This window comes from Alligator sinensis, unplaced genomic scaffold (assembly GCF_000455745.1).
Source record: "Alligator sinensis unplaced genomic scaffold, ASM45574v1 scaffold678_1, whole genome shotgun sequence".
In the NCBI taxonomy this organism is placed as follows: domain Eukaryota; kingdom Metazoa; phylum Chordata; order Crocodylia; family Alligatoridae; genus Alligator; species Alligator sinensis.
The window spans coordinates 2443485-2465252 of NW_005842006.1; the positions used below are offsets into that span (position 1 = coordinate 2443485).

A 21768-nucleotide genomic window follows, 5' to 3' on the forward strand; every position below is an offset into this window, starting at 1 on the left:
TCATCCCAACAGGATCACAAATCATTTAGAATCTTTCCATAGGTTTTTGTCTTCTCCGTGTAGGATTATCCATATTTTTCAGAGGAGGGGGAATCTGGGAAAGAAAATCCATTAAGGAGTTAGTTCTTCCCTAACAGTCCATTGGAGGGGCAGGGGTTGATCCCCCTGCTTAAGTGACTCAGAAGCTGAAAAGTTTCAAAATCGTTTGATCCCCCTTCTTGAGTGACTCAGAAGCTGAAAAGTTTCAAAATCTGGTGGATCATGTAAGGGTCTGTGAGTACTGATGGACAACTTTTGTATCCACAGTGTTTTTGGACCCCAAAACATTCCCTCTCCTCAACTGGTTTGCACCAGTAATATACCCCCAGGTTGTAGCATCCTTTCCTATGAGTGTTTTTGACACTGGATGAGGAACAGCATATACCCCCAAGTCATCTATTTACCTCTTGGCCTACGTGTCTCTAGTTTTTGCTATTTGTATGCCCTTCAGACCCTTCAGGTGTCCTCTCTCAATAGGGCTGAGGTTATTTCTCTGGAAGGAACCGAACCCTTTGTTAACATGGGGGTGAGAAGATCTGTGAATTCATGCTCTTCTGCTTTCATGGAGCTAGGAGAAGGGATGGCTGAGACTTGTATTACCATGGGAACATTTTCCACTAATCTACCAGCTGCTACTTCAGCCTTCCTTTCCTAGCACTGATTTTCTCCATTCAGCTTCTTCCTGCTGCTTAACAAGCTCAAAGCATTTAATGCATGTAATTCTTTTTAAGAGAGTTTGAAGGTGGTCTCTGGAAGAGCTGCTTTTATCAAAAGCCAGGAGCTGATCAAAGCAGCATGGAAAAGCTGAACTGAGGACAGAACAGAACTGCTTGACTGGCTAGAGGGTCAGGGATCTGGGCTAGACATAAAGCACTTTAGTTAAACTACAGTGAACACTGCTGATAAGGGGTTTCTCTCCAGAGTAACACCTGCAAAGTTTGTGAGATCCTGCAGGAAAATCAAAGAAATCTGCATTAGAATGCATTGTTTCCTGCAGGAAGGAGTGCCAAAGCATTCACAGGATGCAATTGCCTAAATGTATTTATTGCCATATCATATATTAGGGTTAGCCTGCAGCACTATTACAATACCGGACTATCCCCCAGCTCTGTATTTTTTTTTAAAAAATGGCCCCTTGATGTGCTCTTAGGCAATCACAGAATTAAAGAGTGAAACACATGACTGGCTGTTCATCATAGGGGACACACTCCTGGAAGTTAAAAACAAATCCATTTACACAGAGTTCTAGCCAAGAGGAAGTTTCCAGCAAAAAACAAACTGTTTGTTGTTAGAAAGTTAGAGTTCAGAAACAAACAGGAAGAAACGGAATGCCCAAACACCAATAAATGCTCCGTTAAAGTCTCCCAGCTAAGTTTATACTCGACTCCATTTTCCTTCTCCTTCTACCACTGCCCGTTATGCTTCATCTTCATTAGAGTTTTGTACTTCTGGGAGGATTACTTCCACAACTCAAATAATTTAGGCAAAGTTGATGGAGTGTTTGACTTTTGGGATAGGCAAAATTGGAGATTTAAACTGGGTAGATTGTCGATAAGCATGGCTCTTATGGATAGTGTAACTGCAATAAATTCAGTACAGGTTCCCACTTTCCTTAGGCATCTAAAATAAATTATAATCTCCCCAGCAGAATTCCTAATATGGATTGTGCATATGATTAACTCTTTAATTGAGAACCTACACTTTGTGAAACTAGTACACTACATGATTTCTCGCTGAGGACTTGTGATTTAGATCAGTTTGGTCTTTGTATAATAGGAATTTATTATATAATAGTAGTGATTAAAATTGGTAAAACATTTCCCCCCAAAACTGATTTAAATATCAAATTTCCAACATCATAACTCAAAATGATTTGTTTTATTGGCTTCAAACTTTCCAAATAAATTCACCTCTGGTTTAGGTGTAGACATGAACAATTTTATCCTAAGAAGACTTTGTTTTTTAAATTATAAAATTATGTTTTTCTTTTCAAAGGAGGCAAACTAAGTGTTAAAGCAGAATCTGTCTTTCATGGTTCACAGTTAACAGCATCTGGTTGTCAACTGGAGTTTTCTCTTTCTCTGGAGAAGTAGAAGACAGGCTGCGTAGAGTAAATTCCTCTACACTGAACTTCGTATGCTTCAGTCCAGACCTGCAGACTTAGTCAGTGATGATATCTTTTACATCTTTCATGGCCTTATTGCTTGCTGGCGTTTTCCAGTATTTTAGCTAAGTTTTCTACAGTGGTTATTGGTAGAGCTGGTCAGTACACGGGGATTTGTTCCTGTAAACAAATAAGATCATAATGAAGCATTTATTGTTTTTCTCAACCTTTTCTTGTAGGAATTTTAAGGTTTCCACTGAAACTTCCACTCTTCTCAAAATTTTATTTTTATTTTTACAATTGAACATTTAAGCAAAAAACCCCCTAAAGATGTTGATTTTATGCTGATATTCTTTATATGATGCCAAAAATGGGGAAAAAAATCATAATGAAAATTAATCCTAGTATCTTTGTAATTTGTTCTGTATGTTGTTTATCTAGAGAGGCTAGTTCCCGGCAGCTCTTCATTGAGATTGTTGAAAATTAGTTTGCCCAAATCTGGTTTTACATTCTCTTGGACATTGGGGAAATTTCCAAAGGCAAAAAAGCCTGCAATGAAAGCACTTATTTTTCATCAGAATTTTAGCTTTTATTACAAAGTGCTGTGTAATTAATCTCTGCACACCACACCAATATTAATAAATATATTAGCGTAGTTTTCTCACTTTGGAAATGGGTGAGAGAATTTATTCCAGTGATGGGTTTAGAAATAGTTTGATTTTTAATCCAAAATTGCCAGAAAACCTAGTGGACCCATGAGCTCTTTTCTAGTGAGCTTGAAAGCTTGGGCCTTTTCTTTCTGAATTCCTGTTCTGAGACTTTGTTGGTTGGAAATATTTCCTTCCTGGCGCTGTGATTTAATTGGCGCGCACCAGGAAGGAAATGCAGCTTTCATAGCTTATTATTTTCCAGGACCAAAATAAATGAGATAAAATAACATGCAACTGAAAAAGAAAATGGCATCTGTCAAGTTGTCTTACCATATATACATTTTTAATAGAAACAGTAGCAGAACTGATCTTGGCTGGATTGCGAGGGGAGGTTTATTTTCTCTATGCCCTGTTATCTAGTTTAATCAGCATCTCTGCATTTAATTGTGAGTTAGTTTCCACACTGATTATTAGGAAACAATTAAGTAATATTTGATTTGGTGTTGTAGATAATATTTCTGATCTGTTTTCACTGGAATATGTGGGTTCAAAATTTTGATTACAGAAATAATATTGTAGGATTCATGACCAAAATAACTAAGCTAGGGTGACAGTGGTTGAAGTTAAACCTTTAATGTTGCTTTTAGTATTGTGGTGTTCAGATAGGGACTAGTGAATTGCCCATAAACTCTCTCCCATGTGGAAAAGGAGATCTTCTGGTGGTGAGATTCTTTTATTCTTTCGGAGCAAATTGCTAGGCTGGAGTTTTGGATTTTTGTCAGCACAATATATAAGAGACTACAGTTGCTACTTTTACTAGTACTAATGATTAGAATTCACTAGAGAAAAGCAGTTTGAGGGTTTTCATTCCTCACTAGAGAGAAACGAAACTGAACATTTTGAGGTAAAATGTATATATGTATGTTGATTTGGGCTGGGATGTGGGAGACATACTCCAGTCCCTGGTATGATTAAGTTTTTCATCTCAGATAATTTCAAATTACCCTTGAACTTGGTCTCCCACATACCAGGGCAGTAGCCTATATAACATACTTCTCTTTCTTTCTCTTTCTGTATCTCCGCTCCTTTTCTTTCTCAAAATATTTTCTGATAAAAGCTGTATGGAAACAAATACACCTTCAATAAAAAAGCATATTTTGCTGATATTTCATTTAATCAAAAATATTCTGACCTGCTATATATATATATATATATATACACACACACACACACACACGTAGCCCCTTAAAAGCAAAAACCCCCCACAGTGAAGGTGTTAATATAGTTTTTACAGTACTTCAATAAGAGCCTCCTTTTCCTTGCAAATAATCACTGTAATTTTATATATTCTTGTATGAATACCATTTTATTATCATGCCGTATTTAACGTGAAGATTGTTGAACTGGCACACTTATCAGACTCCAACTAGTATTTTGCAATCAACGCCTATTATATAAATTTCAACTTTTCTCCCCATTTTTCATATAATTCGGTGCTAATTAAAGGTACTGATAGGCATCCCTAGAGGATGGCTCCATGGCGCAGGTACAGCAAAGTGTGTGGAAATAAAGCTTATTCACAACCTATTTCTCAGTCCTGGCTTAAAGAACCACCTTTAGCAGTAAAAGTGCCCATTCATACCTTCTTGCCTCCATTAAGTCAACAAGGAAACCAACTAATGCCCTTGCTGGTGTTTTTAGTGATGTAGACAGCTATTCACAACTAAGCTGAGCTAACTAATTCTTTTGCATAAGGCATGTATCAGATGTAATGCAGTAATTAATAGATCCTTGAGATATTCCTAATTCTTTTCCAGAGTAGAAGAAATGTACAATAACAGTTGCCCCCTTTCTGGCCAATTTAACAAGCCTTTTCGCAGGGGTAGCTGTGTCGGTATGGCATAAGCTACAACTCATAGATAATATTTAATGTTTTAAAGAGACAGTGGGTGCACCTACATGTGCATATTAAGGTGAAGCAATAAACTTTGGTGCACAGAGTGCTAGAGTTTATTGCTCCTAGGCACCGCATTTACATGTGCAGAGAAGCTGACATGCCGTAAATCCTCTCCTGACTCCCATTTACCTCCTGACAGCTTGTTGGTGTACCCATGTCCTGAGAGAGAGGCTGTCTCTATAGCTTACTGGTTAGGACAGGGCTTTTCAACGTTGTTTATTAAGTGTACCCCTGGTGGCCCCCTTTTTAATAAGTGTACCTCCAGGGGAGGGAGTGGTGATGAGCAGCCGGACGCTGGGTGGGGCGGCTGGGGGTGGCGAAGCAGCGGCAATGAGGCACCTGTGCAGCCCTGCTCTCACCCCAGCCCGGCTCTGCTCCTGTGAGGCAGTGGCACAGGGTGGGGGTGCTCTGTCCCCACCCACCCCCGTGCACCCCCTGGGACTTTTCAAAGTACATCCAGGGGTACACGTACCCCCAGTTGACAACCCCTGAGTTAGGCTATTTGCCTGAGATATGAAGGATGAAGTTCAAAGCCTTGTTTCAATGACTATTTAATTAGGTATGCAAAGGCACTGCTCTAAGAAGGACACATTGTAGAAGACTTATTCCCAGAATAGCAAATATCCATGCAGTCAAGGAACTTCCTTGGACTGTGGGATGCAGGTTCAAGTGCCAGCTCTACCATTCACGCATATCCTAGGTTCTTGCTTTTTTGGGGGCCAGGTCTTCTCTTTCTCTCATTTTGACCAGAAATTCCTTCATGGACCTGAGGAAGACATCCCCATGAAATGTTCCTCAGCCTGGCTGTGTTGCAGCAAAATATTTTCATTGTGTGGCAAAAAAAAGTTTCACAAAAAATTTTTGGTTCCTCGGACCAATATTATTTAATATCTTCATCAGCGATTTGGGCGAGGGCATGGAGAGCACCCTCTCCAAATTTGCTGATGATACCAAGTGATGGGGCAAAGTTAGTACACCGGAGGGCAGGGAGCAGATTCAGGCTGACCTGGACAGGTTGGATCAATGGACAGAGAGAAATAGGATGCAATTTAATAAAGATAAATGTAAGGTACTCCATCTGGGAAGGAGGAACCCCCCGCACCCCTATAGGTTGGGGAGTGTCCTTCTCAGCAGCTCGGAGGCAGAGAGGGATCTTGGAGTCATAATTGACTCCAAGATGAACATGAGCTGGCAGTGTAACGAGGCCATCAACAAGGCCAATTGCACCTTGTCATGCATTAGCAGGTGCATGACTAATAGATCAAAGGAGGTGATGCTCCCCCTCTATGCGGCACTGGTCAAGCCGCAGTTGGAGTACTGTGCCCAGTTTTGGGCGTCACACTTCAAGAGGGACACGGGGAATCTGGAGAGGGTCCAGAGGAGGGCCACTCGCATGATTAGTGGCCTTCGTGATAGACCCCATGGGGGGAGGTTGAGCTAGCTGAATCTCTTCAGCCTTCACAAGAGATGGCTGAGGGGAGATCTTGTGGCCGCCTATAAATTTATTAGGGGAGGTCAATGGGGAATAGGGTTTTTACTAAGGCGTTGTTTACTAAGGCGCCCCAGGGAGTGACTAGGAATAACGGGTGTAAATTAGTTGAGAGTGGATTTAGGTTAGGTATTAGGAAGTAATTTTTGAAGTGGCCAGGATCTGGAATCGGCTTCCAAGAGAGGTGGTGCTATCACCTAGCCTGGAGTTCTTCAAGAAGAGGCTAGATAGTCACCTGGCTGGGGTTATCTGACCTCAGTCCTCTTTCTTGCCAGGGGCAGGGGGTCGGATACGATGATCCATTGTGGTCCCTTCCAACTCTACAATCTATGAATCTATGAATCTATGTCTGAGTTGTTCTGCCACTGGCCCTCCAGGTTAGGAATGTATGTTTGAAAACAGGAGAAGTGGAAGGCAAATAAAAACAACACATCTGCTGGGAAATTATATCTGCTGGGAGGTCAATACAACAGTGCACAGGGAATCCAGAAAGATTTTGGAGAGTGTTGCGGACAACGTCCTGGTACAAGTGTTGGAGAGGTCAGTTAGGGGCCATGCTCTTTTTGATCTGCTGCTCACAAACAGGGAAGAATTGGTGGGGGACGTAGAAGTGGATGGCAACTTGGGCAGCAGCAATCATGAGATGACTGAGTTCAGGATCCTGAGGAAAGAAAGGATGGAGAGCAGCAGAGTAAGGACCCTGGACTTCAGAAAAGCAGACTTTGACTCGCTCAGGGAACTCATGGGCAGGATTCCCTGGGAGGTCAGTCTGAGGGGGAGAGGAGTCCAGGAGAGCTGGTTGTACTTTACAGAAACTTTACTAAGGGCACAGGAGAAAACTATCCAGTGCACAGGAAGACTAGCAAGTATGGCAGAAGACCAGCTTGGTCCTTCACTGGGCTAAAACACAAAAAGGATGCTTACAAGAAGTAGAAACTTGGACAAATGACTAGGAAGAGTATGAGAGTATTGCTTGGTCATACAGGGATGAAATCAGGCAGGCCAGAGCACAACTGGAGTTGCAGCTAGCAAGGGATGTGAAGGGTAACAAAAAGGGTTTCTACAAGTATGACAGTAACAAAAGGAGGATTAGGGAAAGTGTGGGTCCCTTACTGAATGGGGGAGGCTACCTAGCGAGAGATGATGCAGAAATGGCTGAAGTACTCAATGTCTTTTTTACCTCGGTCTTCACAGGTAAGGTCAAATACCGGACTACTGCACCCGGCAGCACAGTTTGGGGAGGAGGTGAGCATCCAAAAGTGGTGAAGGAACAGGGTAGGGTCTGTTTAGAAAATCTGGACCCGGAGCTGCACACAATGCACCTAAGGATGCTGAGGGAGTTGGTCGATATGATTGCAGAACCATTGGCCATTATCTTTGAAAACTCATGGTTTGGTAAGGAGAGGTCCTGGATGGTTGGAAAAGGGCACATATAGTGGCCATCTTTAAAAAAAGGAAGAGGGAGGATTCAGGGAACTAGAAACTGGTCAACCTTATATCAGTCCCTGGAAAGATCATGGAGCAGGTCCTCAAGGAATCCATTTCTAAGCACTTGGAGAAGGTGATTAGGAAGAGTCTTCATGGATTCACCAAGGGCAAGTCATGGCTGACTAACCTGATTGACTTCTATGCCATGATGACTGTGGCTTTGTGGATGTGGGCAGACCAGTGGGTGTGAATTTAGCAAGTCTTTTGATACCAGTCTCCCACAACATTCTTGCAAGCAAGCTAAGGAATTAGAGGTAGGATGACTCTACTGTAAGATGAATAGAAAACTGGCTGGATCATTGCACTCACTGGGTAGCAGTCAATGGTTCACTGTCTAGTTGGCAGTGGAGTGTCCCAGGGGTCAGTCCTGGGACTGAGTTTTTTCAATATCTTCATCAATGACCTAGAAGATGGGATGGAGTGCACCCCTCAGCAAGTTTGCTGATGACACCAAGCAAGGATTTAGAGAGACTTTGACAAATTGGAGGGTTGGACCAAAATAAATCTTGTGAGGTTCAATAAAGACAAGTGCAAGGTCCTCCACTTAAGAAGGAACAATCCTCTGCACAGGTATAGGCTGGGGACCATCTGGCTAAGCAGCAGCTCTACAGAAAAGGTCCTGAGGGTTACACTGGCCAGTAAGCTAAATAGGAGCCAACAGTGTGCCCTTGTTGCAAAGAAAGCTAACAGCATAGTTGGCTGCATGAGTAGAAGTGTTGCCAGTATATTGAAGGAAATGATTATTCCCCTCTATTTGGCATGGATGAGACCACGCCTGGAGTACTGTGTCCAGTTTTGGGTCCCCCACTACAGAAAGGATGTGTACAAATTGGAGAGAGTCCAGTGAAGGGCAGTGAAAATGGGTAGAGGGCTGGGGAACATAACTTCTGAGAAGAGGCTGAGGGAACTGGTTTTATTTAGTTTGGAGATGAGACGATGGAGAGGGGATTTTGTAGCAACTTTCAACTACCTGAAGGGCGGTTCCAAAGAGGATGGAGCTAGACTGTTTTCAGTGGTGACAGATGACAGAACAAGGAGCAATGGGCTCAAGTTGCAGCAAGGGAAGTTTAGGTTATATAGTAGGAAAAACTTTCTCATGAGGAGGGTAGTAAAGTCCTGGAACGGGATATCCAGAGAGGTTGTGGAATCTCTATCCTTGGAGGTTTTTATGACCTGGCTAGACCCCTTGGCAGGGATAATCTACTTGGAGATGGTTCTGCTTTGAGCAGGGGGTTGGACTAGGTCACCTCTTGAGGGCCCTTCAAGCCCCAAAAAGCTCATATAGGTATTTCTGCCCAAGAGATCCACTAAAGTGTGTTGAATCTAATACTATAATAGTATATTATTTATATTCTTTTATAATTTTATTATAAAAATATTTTTTTTTATTATAAAAAAATAAAAGAAGCCAGTCTTCAGGTAGACTGCACCAAGCTGCAGTCCTTGGTACAGCTTCGGAATCATGGCGGTGCTCCCCTACTCTTGGAGCACTCTGATTGGCTGTTTCCATCAGCCAATCAGAGTGTGAATAAAGTGTTATGGACAGACAGAAAGATGGACTTAGGCTTTTATAATATTAGAATTATAAAACATAATTCATAAGAATACATTTTAAGGACAGAGGGAAGCAATAGATCATCTTGTCTGACTTCTTTTGTTTCACGGGCTATTACATTTCACTTCGTTATCCATGTCCTGAGCCTAGTATCTTGTGTTTGATTATATTTTCCATAAAGACATCAAATTTTGATTTGAAGACAGTAAGAGATGGACATTGTACCAGTTCCATTTGGAATTTATTCCAGAGGTTGATCTCAGTCACTATGAAAGCCTTATTTCTAATTTTAGATTGGTTTAATCTTCTAGCCATTTGTTCTTGTTCTGCTTTCCTTTGCTAGATTAAAGAATCTTTCAGTATTTTTTCCTCATTGAGGTATTTATACATTACAGTTGAGTCACACCTCAGTCTTCTTTTCGATAAGCAAAATGAGCTCCTTCACTGTAAGGCATTTTCTCAGCTTTTGAATAGTGTGTATGTGTGTGTGTGTGTGTCTCGTTCATACCCTCTTTAATATACGCACATTTTAGGAAATAGGCATGTGGAAGGAACTCAGGAAATTCATAGCCACCTAGTCCTTTCCCTGATCCCAAAGCAGGATTGACAATACTTAAATCATTCTTGACAGTGATTTCTCTACCCTCCTCTTAAAACCCTCCAGTGATGGAAATACAAGCCCCGTCTATTGCAATGCTGTATTCAAATTTCAGTCTCACCACTGCTATATTCAGAGGTACAATTAACTCCCTATTTGTGCTCACTATTCCCCTATTTTTTCCTCAGCATCACACTGGGAGTTTCCTGTTAAGCTAATTTCCTTGGGCTCCTAAATAATTTTTTTAGGATTTCCAGGATCCAGTCACCTTCTCTTATCATGACCTGCATTCTTTGTATGTATATAGGTATAGATGTATGAATTTGCATTTTCTATTCAAATGTGTTTTTTTTGAATGAGCCCAGCTTACCAAGCAATCCAGATAACTTTATATATTTGCCCAATCTTCATCATTATTATTTGCTGATTTTTATGCTCTCTACAGATTTTATGAGCAGTAATTTTATAGTTGTTTTCAGGTCATTGCTAAACTAAAAGGTTGAATAGTATTGGACCTAATACTGATGCCTGAGGCCTCTAGAAACACCTCGATTGACTAAAGATTTCCATTTGACAACTAGTTTTGAGATCTACCAGTGAGTCCTTTTAACAAATATTTTGTGGATATTCTATAATTTTTTAATCAGAATGACTTGCGATACTAAGTTAAATGCCTTACAAAAGTCTAAGCAGAGACTTTTGTGAAATCACTGTTTTACACATATTAAATCTATTATTGCTATTGTTAGTATTATTACCGCTATTGTTATTGCTATTGTTGTTGTTATGTAGATTTATATCCCACTCTATCCAGAAGGGCTCAGAGTGGCTTACAATAAATGACAACAACAGTAAATTCCCCAAATAGAACCCAAAACAAAGAAACTCCACATCACACCACCCACTCCTGCATCTTTGCCTAGGAAAAAACCCTATGGCAAATAGCAGCCCTGATTCATATTGAGGTATAATTAACGTCCTCCTGTTCCCCATCCCTCCATGCCAGATAGCATTCCAATCTGATAAACTCAAGTATTAATTACCTTCATCTACTAAACTTGTAATTTCAGAAGGAATGAAATCAGCATTTTTTGGCAAAAATCTATTTTCCAGGAAGCCATTTTGGCAGGCAGCAATTATATTCTCATTCTTTAATATTGCATTAATCAAAACCCATATTTTATTCATTATTTTGTCTAGAATTGAGATCAGGTTAATTGACCTGTAATAGCTTGGATCTTAATACTTGCTATTTTTTAACGTTGGTAAAATATAGGCACTCTTCCATTGTTTTGTCAGTCTCTCTGCTCATTCCATGATTTATTAAAAATTAAATGTAGCAGTCTAGACATTTCATGAGGTGGGGTTTCTATTAATTTTGTAGTGCTTTGAGATACAAGCTGAATCTGGACCTGTTGTTTTTCCATGATGTTTAAGGTTCTCCTGAGTCACTAATGGATTGGAGCATTCTTCTTCTTCATATGATAGTAGCATATTAGTAGCTGGTAGCCTCTTAGAAGATAGTAGCTTCTTTCTTTCCAAATACGGAAGTGAAATATTTATCGAACTCTTCTGCCTTTTGTGCATCATTATTAACAATGTTACCATGTTTATCTACTAAGAACATACCACTTTTAGAATGTCTTTTTTCCTCATATATATAAAATGTATGTGTACTTTCTTTATCCTTGCCAATAAGGGATTTTACTATTCTTTATCTCTTTTCTGCTTTGTATAACTTCTGTTTTACATCAATTGCTATTTGATTTAATATTCATAGTCATTGTAATTCTTGGCCTCCCTAGCCAAACTCAAACACTGCAATTACCTTCCCAAAGTATCAGTTCCAGATCTCCAAATTATGGTTAGGGGTCTATCGAACTCGAGGTGGCTGCTGGCAGATTTCACCGATTGGTGGCGAGGGGTGGGGCCATATGATGAACAGACCTGACAGCCAATCAAAGGCGAAAGGTGGGGGCGGCAGCCATCTTGCTGTGCCGGTAGTTTCAGTTCCCCCTTCCTTCCCCAGCAGGCTGTATGGCTAGGCTACAGCAGCCACAAGAACTGCTAGTTTCCCAGAGGGAGCAAGCATTTTATTTTTGGTGAGGTTTTTTTTTTTTTTCCAGGGAGCCTGCCAAAAACGTGGATCCCCACACTTCTTTGCAGAGCTTGCACTATTTTGTGGGGCCTGTGAAAATCACAAAATAATGATTTTGGTGGGTCCCTAGTCATAGTACAAGTAAAGGTGAAAGTAATGTAAATATTTACATTACATAATAGGCAGAGGCCCTGGTCAGAGTTAGAGCCCCTGTGCTGTTGGGTCTGTGAGGTTTGAATTTCTCTTTTGTTGCTGCTACTAGTCACGTGATTCTAGTTGATTCCTCCCATTTTAGACACTTTGGGGTAGATTCTGTTCCACTTTACGTGCGAAAATGACACTTACCCAGCCATGCACCTGTCATTTTTGTACATGCAGAATATGGTCTTTGCAGAGTAACGCTAACAGCTTATTTCTCCAAGGTCTAGATAAGGATAAATAATTGAACTTGAACTTGAGTTTCTTGAATCAGCTCCACCACCACATCTAGGTTACACAAACGTTCCGGTCATTTACAGGAATTCTGGTCCGTAGCGGCTAGAGGATGGCGTGGAATTGACAGAACTCTTGCAACTGCTTCCTGTTTCAGGGGAGGCTCCTTTCTTGTGCAATGTGCTAGTTATCTTTACACATGCGAGGGAGCATTGTCTGTGAGATTCTATTGCAGTATGCTGTGCTGTTTTGTTGGAGACTCTGTCTATTGCCTGAGTCTCGTTCTTTTCTACTTTTGATATCGGATTTAGACACCTTTTCCAGGCCTCCTCTTCTGTCTTTGTAGTGGAGAATATTTTTCCTCTGTAGGCTCTCCAGAGAGACTGAGCATGTGATAGGGATTTATTAGCAGGTGCAGTTTAGGACATCCCGCTGCTGCCCTGGCCTTTTTTAATAGCTTTGGTCACTTTCTGGTTGTTGCCTGGAATACGTGGACATTTGAAACCTCTGCTTATGTCCTCCAATTGTAGTTGAGGGAGAGCGAGAACGAGAAATTTCGATTGGTAGCTCCAAGTTCAATGGGAAAAGATAAAAAAGGGCTCATAGTGTTTACTTCCTGGTGCCAAGAGTGAGCACTTTACAATTAAGGTATCTTATTCTGGGAAACTAAACATAGCAGTTTGTTTTATGTAGAGGAGATGCTAACCCTCTAACAGAAAAAAGGAATCCCTGCCAGAGCTTGCTTATACCAGCATGAGAAGCTGTCTCCTATGCTGTAGAATGGGTTTAAGAACAAGTTTACCCATTTTTAATAGCCTCCAAAGTGTGCACCTAAATTTATAACTGTATTTGATCACACAGTGTCTAAGACTTTCCAAAAGTCCTTGGTATTTCACTGGGCCAAGGGGAAAATCCTGTCAGGTAGGGTACAGAATAAGCAGAGTAGGACTGACCACCTTCCTACTATTGCTATAGAATTGGTATGTGATCAGTTAAAAAATTAGACATATATAAATCAGCAGGACCAGATGAACTTCATCCAAGAGTGCTGAAGGAGCTGGCCAAAGTCATCGTGGGACCCCTGGCAAAACTCTTTTACAACTCTTCCTTAGTGGTACTCTGGAGAGGTCCCTGAGGACTGGAAGAGGGCCAATGTTGTGCCCATCTACAAAAATGGGAGGAGGTAGGACTTGGGTAACTATAGGCCAGTTAGCCTAACTTCTATCCCAGGGAAAATCTTGGAAAAATTCATCAAGGAGTCTATCTGCAATAAGCTTGCAGAAGGTAGGATTCTGAATGACAGCCAGCATGGCTTCGTCACAGGCAGGTCTTGTCTCACCCACCTCATCTCCTTTTATGACCAGGTAACTTGCCACCTTGACAAGAGAAAGGAGGCTGACATGGTATACCTTGACTTCCAAAAAGCCTTTGATCTGGTATCCCATGATGTCCTCACGAGAAAATTGGAGGATTGGAGGCTTAGCTGGGAGACAGTCAGGTGGGTGAGAAACTGGCTGTGGGGCAGGACTCAGAGAGTCCTAATGAATGGATCTGTGTCATCTTGGCAAGAAGTGGCCAGTGGTGTCCCTCAGGGGTCAGTGCTTGGTCCAGTACTTTTCAACATCTTTATCAATGACTTGGATGTGGGGGTAAAGGGCTCACTGGCCAAGTTCGCTGATGATGCCAAGTTATGGAGAAACTTGGTCATGCTTGAAGATAGGCTACAGATGCAGGTGGATCTCAACAGGCTAGCAAGTTGGGCTGATTGGAACCAGATGAAGTTCAACATTGAGAAATGTAAAGTACTCCACCTGGGGACAAACAACCCCCTACACACCTATAGGTTTGGTGGCAACAAACTGACCAGCACCATGAAGCTAAGGTACGTGGGGGTACTAATAGACCACAGTATGAGTATGAACTGGCAGTACGATGCTGTAGCCAGCAGGGCAAATAATACTCTGGCATGCATCAATTGATGCATCTCCAGCAAAACCAAGGAAGTGATTCTTCCACTGTACTTGGCATTGGTGAGACCTCAGCTGGAGTACTGTGTCCAGTTCTGGGTGCCACACTTTAACAAGGACGTGGAAAAGCTTTAGAGAGTCCAGAGAAGGGCCACCTATATGATCAGAGACTTGCAAGGCAAGCCATATGAGGAAAGACTTAGGGACCTGGGACTCTTTAGACTGAAAAAGAAGGCTGAGAGGGGACTTGGTAGCAGCTTACCACTACATTAGGGGAGTACATCAAGGGCTTGGTAAAAAACTGTTCACCAGAGTATCCTTGGGGAAAATGAGGAGTAATGGCCACAAACTCCTGGAAGACCGTTTCTGACTCAACATTAGGAAAAACTTCTTCAAAGTCAGGGTGTCAAGACTGTGGAATAAGCTCCCTCCAGAGGTGGTGCAATCATCTACCCTGGAGATCTTTAAGAGAAGACTGGACAAGCATCTTGCTGGGGTCACCTGACCCCAGTTGTCTTTCCTGCCTGGTGCAGGGGGCTGGACCCAATGATCTTGGGATAGCTTCTACAGGAGGAATGGTGGGTACTTTAGGCCAGTGGCCCAAGACTGGATCCGGCCCACAGAACCATATCATCCAGCCCATGAGACTCCCCACAAGTATGGCAATATGTTGTTAGGGGAACAGTTTTAATTGCCACTAGTCCACTGCTACCAAATTTCTGGACTTGTAGACCTAGATGATATGGCTCTGCATGCCAGATTGTGCCAGTGTGTAGTCACTTCATGGCTGTAACTGTCATGTACTATCAGGCCAACACCTGGGGTCTTCCTATGGCCAGATTCAGTGCACAGAGTCAGGTTGACCCATAGGGTCATGCTGCAGCTGGATTGCACTTGTGTCTCAAATCTGCACTGGATCCAGCCTAAAGACTGGCCCATCATGCAGGATCCAGCCTGCAGACCAGCTCCGTGTGCAGGATCGGTCCCACAGGGCTGGAAAGATTAAGCATCTCTGCTCTAGACTAAGGGTGCTCAACTTCTGGCCCGCGGGCCAGATCTGCCTCTTGGCCTTGTGTCATCCAGCTTGTGGGGCTCCCCATGGATCCAGAAGTTTGGTGGTGGGAGAATGATGACACCAAACCCCAATGCCAGTTTTTCTGACCCATCGGGCGCCCCGGGTCACAATGAATCAGGCACCCAATCCCAGCGTGGGGACCAATCCAGGCATGTGGGAATGAGAGGGAGCAGTACCAGGCCCCTAAGAACCAGTCCTGGGGGAAGAAGGAGGTATCAGGCTGTTGGGGCCCAATTCTGGCGTGCAGGGGAGGTTCCAGGGTCTCCTCTTAGTGCTTGAGGCAGGGAGGGAGTGGTGCCAGGCCCCAGGGCCTGATTCTGGCATATGGGGTTTGATTTGGCCTGTGGACCAGGCCTGGTCCTCTCATCTGGTCCACAGGGCCACAAGATTGAGCACCACTGCTCTAGGCCATGCCTGGCCCATGTTCTAATCTTTAGAGAGTTCTTTTTGGAAATGGGAAGTGTAGGTTCAATCCCCCTCTGCATGAATTGTGTAGTCTTGTGATCTCCCACTTCCTGGGTAAGGGCTTTAACTACTAAGTTATTGGTTTCCAAAGTGGGAGGGTTGTTGTCATCATTTTTCTACACTATTAAATGGCTGCTAGTCATGATTTTCCTATATCTAGTATTAGAGGAAGTTACATGCCTTGGGTGAGAGGGGGGAAATTGGGTGTAAAATATATATAAGTAGCCTGAAATGTCCCTTAGGCAGCTAACTGTAGCCATGTAAGAACTCCTGACTTGTCCAAAGGTGGAGTTGGATTTGGGCTATAGATCCCAACAGATCCGAAAAAACATCCGAAAAAACAGTTAGGGCGGCTTGGAGCTGGAACCAACTTCCAAGGGAGGTGGTGCTGGCCCCTACCCTGGGGGTCTTTAAGAAGAGGCTGGATGCCTACCTGGCTGGACTCATTTGAGTCCCGTTTTTGTTTTTAGGGTTTTTTTGTTGTTCTCCCGCCCTGGCGGGGGGTCGGGCTAGAAGATCTATTAGGTCCCTTCCGACCCTAAAACTATGAAACTATGAGATAATAGTGGCTCTACCACCCTGATTCCTTAGGGTTTGTCTATATCACGACAGCTTTTGCGGAGCACAGGACTGTCTGCTTGAATCTGCTGATGTGCTCCAGAACTAGAAATTTGTCTATGAGGCTACTCTAGGCTTGTCCCCAGCATCTGCTCTTGAACCTTTGGTTCCTGGGTCTGCTGAGAGTGCTAGGGATATGTATAAAACAGCCTCATGTAAAAACTTACATCTCTAGAGTGCATTATTGGGCTCAGATGGGTTGTGCTCAGCCCTGTTCTCCCCGTTACCAGATGTTGACCCAGTATAAACAAGCCTGGAAAAGCACAGGCCCAGGGGTGACCTAGTGGCTGCCTATAAGTATATAAAGGGTGTACATCAGGATCTGGGGGAATGTCTGTTCACCCGAGCACCCCAAGGGATGACACCTCCAAGACCATTTTAGGCTGGATGTAAGGAAACTCCTCCAAGACCATTTTAGGCTAGACGTAAGGAAAAACTTCTTTACTGTCTGAGCCCCCAAGGGCTGGAATAGACTCCCTTCAGAGGTGGTGCAAGCACCTACTCTGGACTCTTTTAAGAAACACTTGTATGACTGTCTTGCTGGGATCCTTTGACCCTAGCTGACTTCCTGCTCCTGGGGCAGGGGCTGGGTTCGATGATCTTCCAAAGTCCCTTCCAGCCCTAGTGTCTATGAAATCTATGAAAGCCCTTAGTTTGTGTTCATGATGATGGTTTCTGAAGCACGGGAGATAGGATTTTTGTATCCTCGGTTGGCTGGCTCTGGAAGCGCTATGCCAATATTTTTTTATTCCATTTAACATGCCTTTGTTTTTCAAAGACAGAATAAAAACTGGAATAGCAGATGCTAATACCTCAGGGGGGCATTTATAAACTGGAAGAACAGAATATTTTCCTATCCAGGCCAAGTGGGTACAAACATCACTAAAGCATAATATGCTATGAACATAAATGTGTAAGGGCCTTGTTACACGTTAATTTTGGATGCTTCCTGGAGCTTTTAACCCCTGAATTGTCTGCACGTTAACACCTTTAGGTGGCTTAGCGCAAGCACTTGTTATGCAACTCAAAGTTATGCCGCTCTAAATCAGGATTATATATTGATCTGCACAGCCTAGCTCCTATTTTCATTAAGGTGTGGCCACTCCCCACAGATGTGCCGCCTGTGTTGAAGGTGTGACTGCAAGCTAGCATTAAGCCGATCAGTATTTGTGCGACTCTCAGTGTAGCATGTAACAAGGCCCAAACAAGGCCCAATGTGTCCTTAAAAATCAAACAGGAAACAGATGTAAAATCTTAGACGGGTGCCTTTTGTTCTCCAAGCAGCATATAGCCCTTGATTCCATGTTACTTAAAGCATTTCTGGTGTAGGTCTGGAACACCCCAATATTGCTTTTGATTTTTTTGTACATAATATATTTCTTCTTGGCTAAGTCCTAGTCAGTGGGGGCTTTGTTATACATCTAATAAATGGATTGCATGTGAATGGAAAAGAAAAAAGCAAACCTGCTTCTCTTTCATATATTTTAAATAGGATTCAGAAGAGGTGAAAGGGTTTCCAAGTTTCTGACACATCTATTTATGGCAGATGGTTCTGCATCAAAGCAATCCCTCTGTTTCTAGTACTGGGCAGTTTTGTGCTTTTTGTTGTGTTTTCTGTCTGAACAGTGTGAGAGCTCATCAGTTGCAGGAGTAAGGTGAGCAGTTCCAGCCTATGAGGATTAGGCCTTGTTTTTTACTTCACCCTCTGCAAAGGGGGCTGCATAGGCTGCTTGCCATGAGGCATAATTCTTCTTTCTCTCCAATTCACATTTGGGGGGGGGGGGGGGGGGGCATACTGAGACACAGTTTACTTTCCTCCAGTACCTACAGCCAGCTCTGCTAACCTGAATATAGGCCTAGGAGAGAGAGAGAGAGAGAGAGAGAGGCAAAACTGTGGCTTCATCCCTGCCCCTAGCCCTCTTTGCACTTACTCTCTAGGACAGGGGTATCTAACTCATCTTGCCCTATAGAATGGATGAGTGGCATAGGGCTCATCTGTGGGCTAGACTGGTCCCACACACCCCTTCCCCTACCTGGCTATCTCCCCTAGCATACTTTATCCAGTGCTTCAGTGGGTTTAGGACCTTTACTGAATGTAGTGTCGATCCATGTGGTGCAGCCCAGGCCCAGCAGCAGCTGCACTGCATGCGGTGGCCTCCCCAGACAGACTAAACTGCACGTGGCTCCTGTTCCAGCCACTCCAGGATCTGTGCTACATGGCACAGAGAGTCTGCACAGGGAAGCTGCCTGCTGCTGCAAGTTCTGTGCTGCCCGGGTTATACTTCCCCTGTGTGCAGGGGAGCAGCGTGGGCAGCACACAGGGTTGTGCCCCCCACTGCTGCCCCTGCCTGCAGGGGAAGTGTGGCCAGGGCAGTGGGGAGCTTGGAGCAGCAGGCAGCTTACTGCACCCCGCACTGTGTCCTGCTGCGCCGGGTTCCATGCACTACTCTGCAGAAGCAGCAGCGAGGGCAGCACAGCGGCGGGCATCGCCAGTATATGCTGCCTCCCTTGAGCCTGGGGCTGGGGCTGGGAGGCAGCTGGGGCCGGGGCTGGAAGGCAGCAGCTGTTTGCAGCCTCCCGGCTGCAGCTGGCCTAGGTTCTGGGTAGCTGCTGATAGCCACAGAATCTGGGTTGGGGGGCAGGAGCTTTGGGTGGGGGGCAAGGGGCAGCAGGGCTGGGAGGCAGGAGCTTTGGGTGGGCAGCAAGGGGCACAAGCAGAGCTGGGGGACAGGGGTTTTGGGTGGGGGCAAGGGGTATGAGCAGAGCTGGGGGGCAGGAGCTTTGGGTGGGGGCAAGGGGCAGCAGGGCTGGGGGGCAGGGGCTTTGAGTAGGGGGCAAGGGGCACAAGCAGGGCATCCTGCCATGTACCCCCTGCTCTCGTTTTGTTTTCCTGGCATGTCGGCACTCTGGCACCTTCCGTGGTAGGCATTGTGGGGGGGTTTCAGCACTCCAGCCAAAAAATGTTGCCTACCCCTGATCTAGCATGAGGAGCTCTGCCATCTAACCCCTGGTGCTGTCCCTAGACTGATCAGGCCCACACTGGGCACACTGTGCACTTGTGGTGCAAGGCTGGTCTGAGGGCCAGATCTGGTCCATGGTCTCCTTCTCCTGCCCCCCCCCGCCCCCTCCCCCAGCATACCTGATTCGGTGGCTGCTCCAACCTGTCTGGGACCCTTGGCTACCCCTGCCTGCCCCAGCGTGGTACATTAAAAAAAAAGCCCCGGCTCACCGGGTGCTGCCAGGTGGGAGGTGATCCCCACTATCCCCCACTGCCCCATATTGCATGGGGGGCTTTGCCACTAGCCCCCTGACTACACCCTTGCTTCCTCAGCCCCTCCACAGGTGCCCTGCCCAGGCCAGCTCTGTCCCTTTAAGAAAAAAAACCCAAGAAAAACCCAGGGACTTACCGCTCCTGCAGCGGCCTCAGGGCTTTGGAGGCTTGTGCAGAGCCCCCAACGTGGAGGAGGGCAGTGGGGGTCACCACAGATAGCCCCCCCGCCGGCAGGACCTATGAGCCTGGGGCTTTTTTGTTTTTTTTTTCTTAAAGGGCCGGAGCTGGCTCAGGCAGGACACCAATGTGGGGGCTGGGGCAGCAAGGGGAGGGGCCAGGGGGCTCATGCAGAGCCTCCCATGCTGCATGGGGCAGCGGGGATCCCTCCACCCCCCCCCCCCCAACACAGCATCACCCGCTGAATCTGGGCTTTTTTTCCCCCAAGTTCTGGGAGCTGGGGTGGCTGGGGCACCCATTGCCAGGCTGGGAGAGCGGGCACGGGATGGGCCTGACCTGGCTGATTTGGAGATTCGGCAGTAGCCAAATTGAATTGGGACAGCGATTTGAATCAGTGAATTGAATCAGTCTCCCAAATTAGCCGAATCTGAAGCAAATACTATCCGCTTTGCGCAGGCCTAATGACATTAACTGTTCATTTCAGTGTTATCAGGGTTAAGCCCTGTGTCAATAACATTTTTTCTGACTGGATAGGATCAGATCTTGTGAGTCAGGCCATTTTATCTCTTTTTTTAAGTAAAGCTATCTGTTTAAAATGGTTGCTGACTGAATGGCATTTGTGAAGGTGAATAGCTGCTTGCAGCAAGATTAGTTAGTATCTAGTTAATTCCATATTATTTTGTCCTTCTGATCATGAAACAGACTGGGGATGGAATTCAACATTTTATAGCTTTCTTAACTGCAGCTACCTTTATCCAAAAAAATAGCTCTGCACCTCCTGTTTCAATCCACCTCTCATTCCCCTCTGGTTGCAGTGCCCTCAGCCCAACCTTGACAAATTTTCCTCACTGACATCAGTAGTATTTGGTGTGTCTGTGACTGAAGTAATCTGAAATAGGAGGGGTCGCTCTCACTACACCTCTGAAGGAAGTGGGACACATTCGTCATCCAACAGGGAACTGCCCTCTGTGTTTGGTATAGGAGAGAGATGTCTCAGCTTTTATTCTAACCGCAGAACCTCTGTTCAGGGGTTCATCTCTCTCTCTCCTATGGTACACCTCATTTTCACCATCAGCCTTGTTTCTTTATGGAACTGTGCAACAAATGGATGTCTCCTGTATATAGCATTATTTTCGACTGATAAAGTTAGCAAGTATACTGTGTGTGTGTGTGCGTGCGCGTGTGCGTGCCCACATGTGCATGTGATGGCAACAGGGTGTATGTTTTGTGTATGCTATGTTACATACATTCCTTATTGTTTCCCTATGTGCTTGCATTAATGCTGTACAAAACCTTAATGTGGTGGATAAAATTAAGTAGATACAGTTATTTATATACATGGCAGAATGTGCTATGTAAAGTTACAAACATACATCCAAGTGAGACTGGTTTTCAGCATACAGAACTCATTTCTATGTAATGAACAGAAGGTGGTTTTGTTTATTCAAAGTCATTTTTCTTTTGGTTGAGTGCTTCTGAGGATGCTTCCCAACAGGCTCATTTCCCAAGCAGTATCCAATGCGGAAAGGGGCGGGGAGGAGGCTATTTAGTGGTTAGGAATTACAGCCACAAATAGGAAGGGATTCATGCTTTCTATTCACAGTTACTTGAGGAGGGAAAGGACGTGGGGCCCTGGGCAAGAGCTACTTTGTAGTAGAAAGAAGAAAGCCGATACGACTGTCAGTTAGACCAGCTCATTGTATTCACAGTGGAAAGCAGGCAATAGTTAAGTATGTGGAAAGTAAACGGCTAAATTAGACTGGTTCATTAAACTACAGATAAGTA

The 21768-nt window shown here is 44.3% G+C and overlaps 1 protein-coding gene across 1 annotated transcript in view; it reads left to right on the forward strand.

Moving 5' to 3' along the window:
- Positions 1–21768, forward strand: part of GREB1 (growth regulating estrogen receptor binding 1) — a 159402-nt gene that overhangs the window by 60678 nt on the left and 76956 nt on the right. The window lies entirely within an intron of this gene.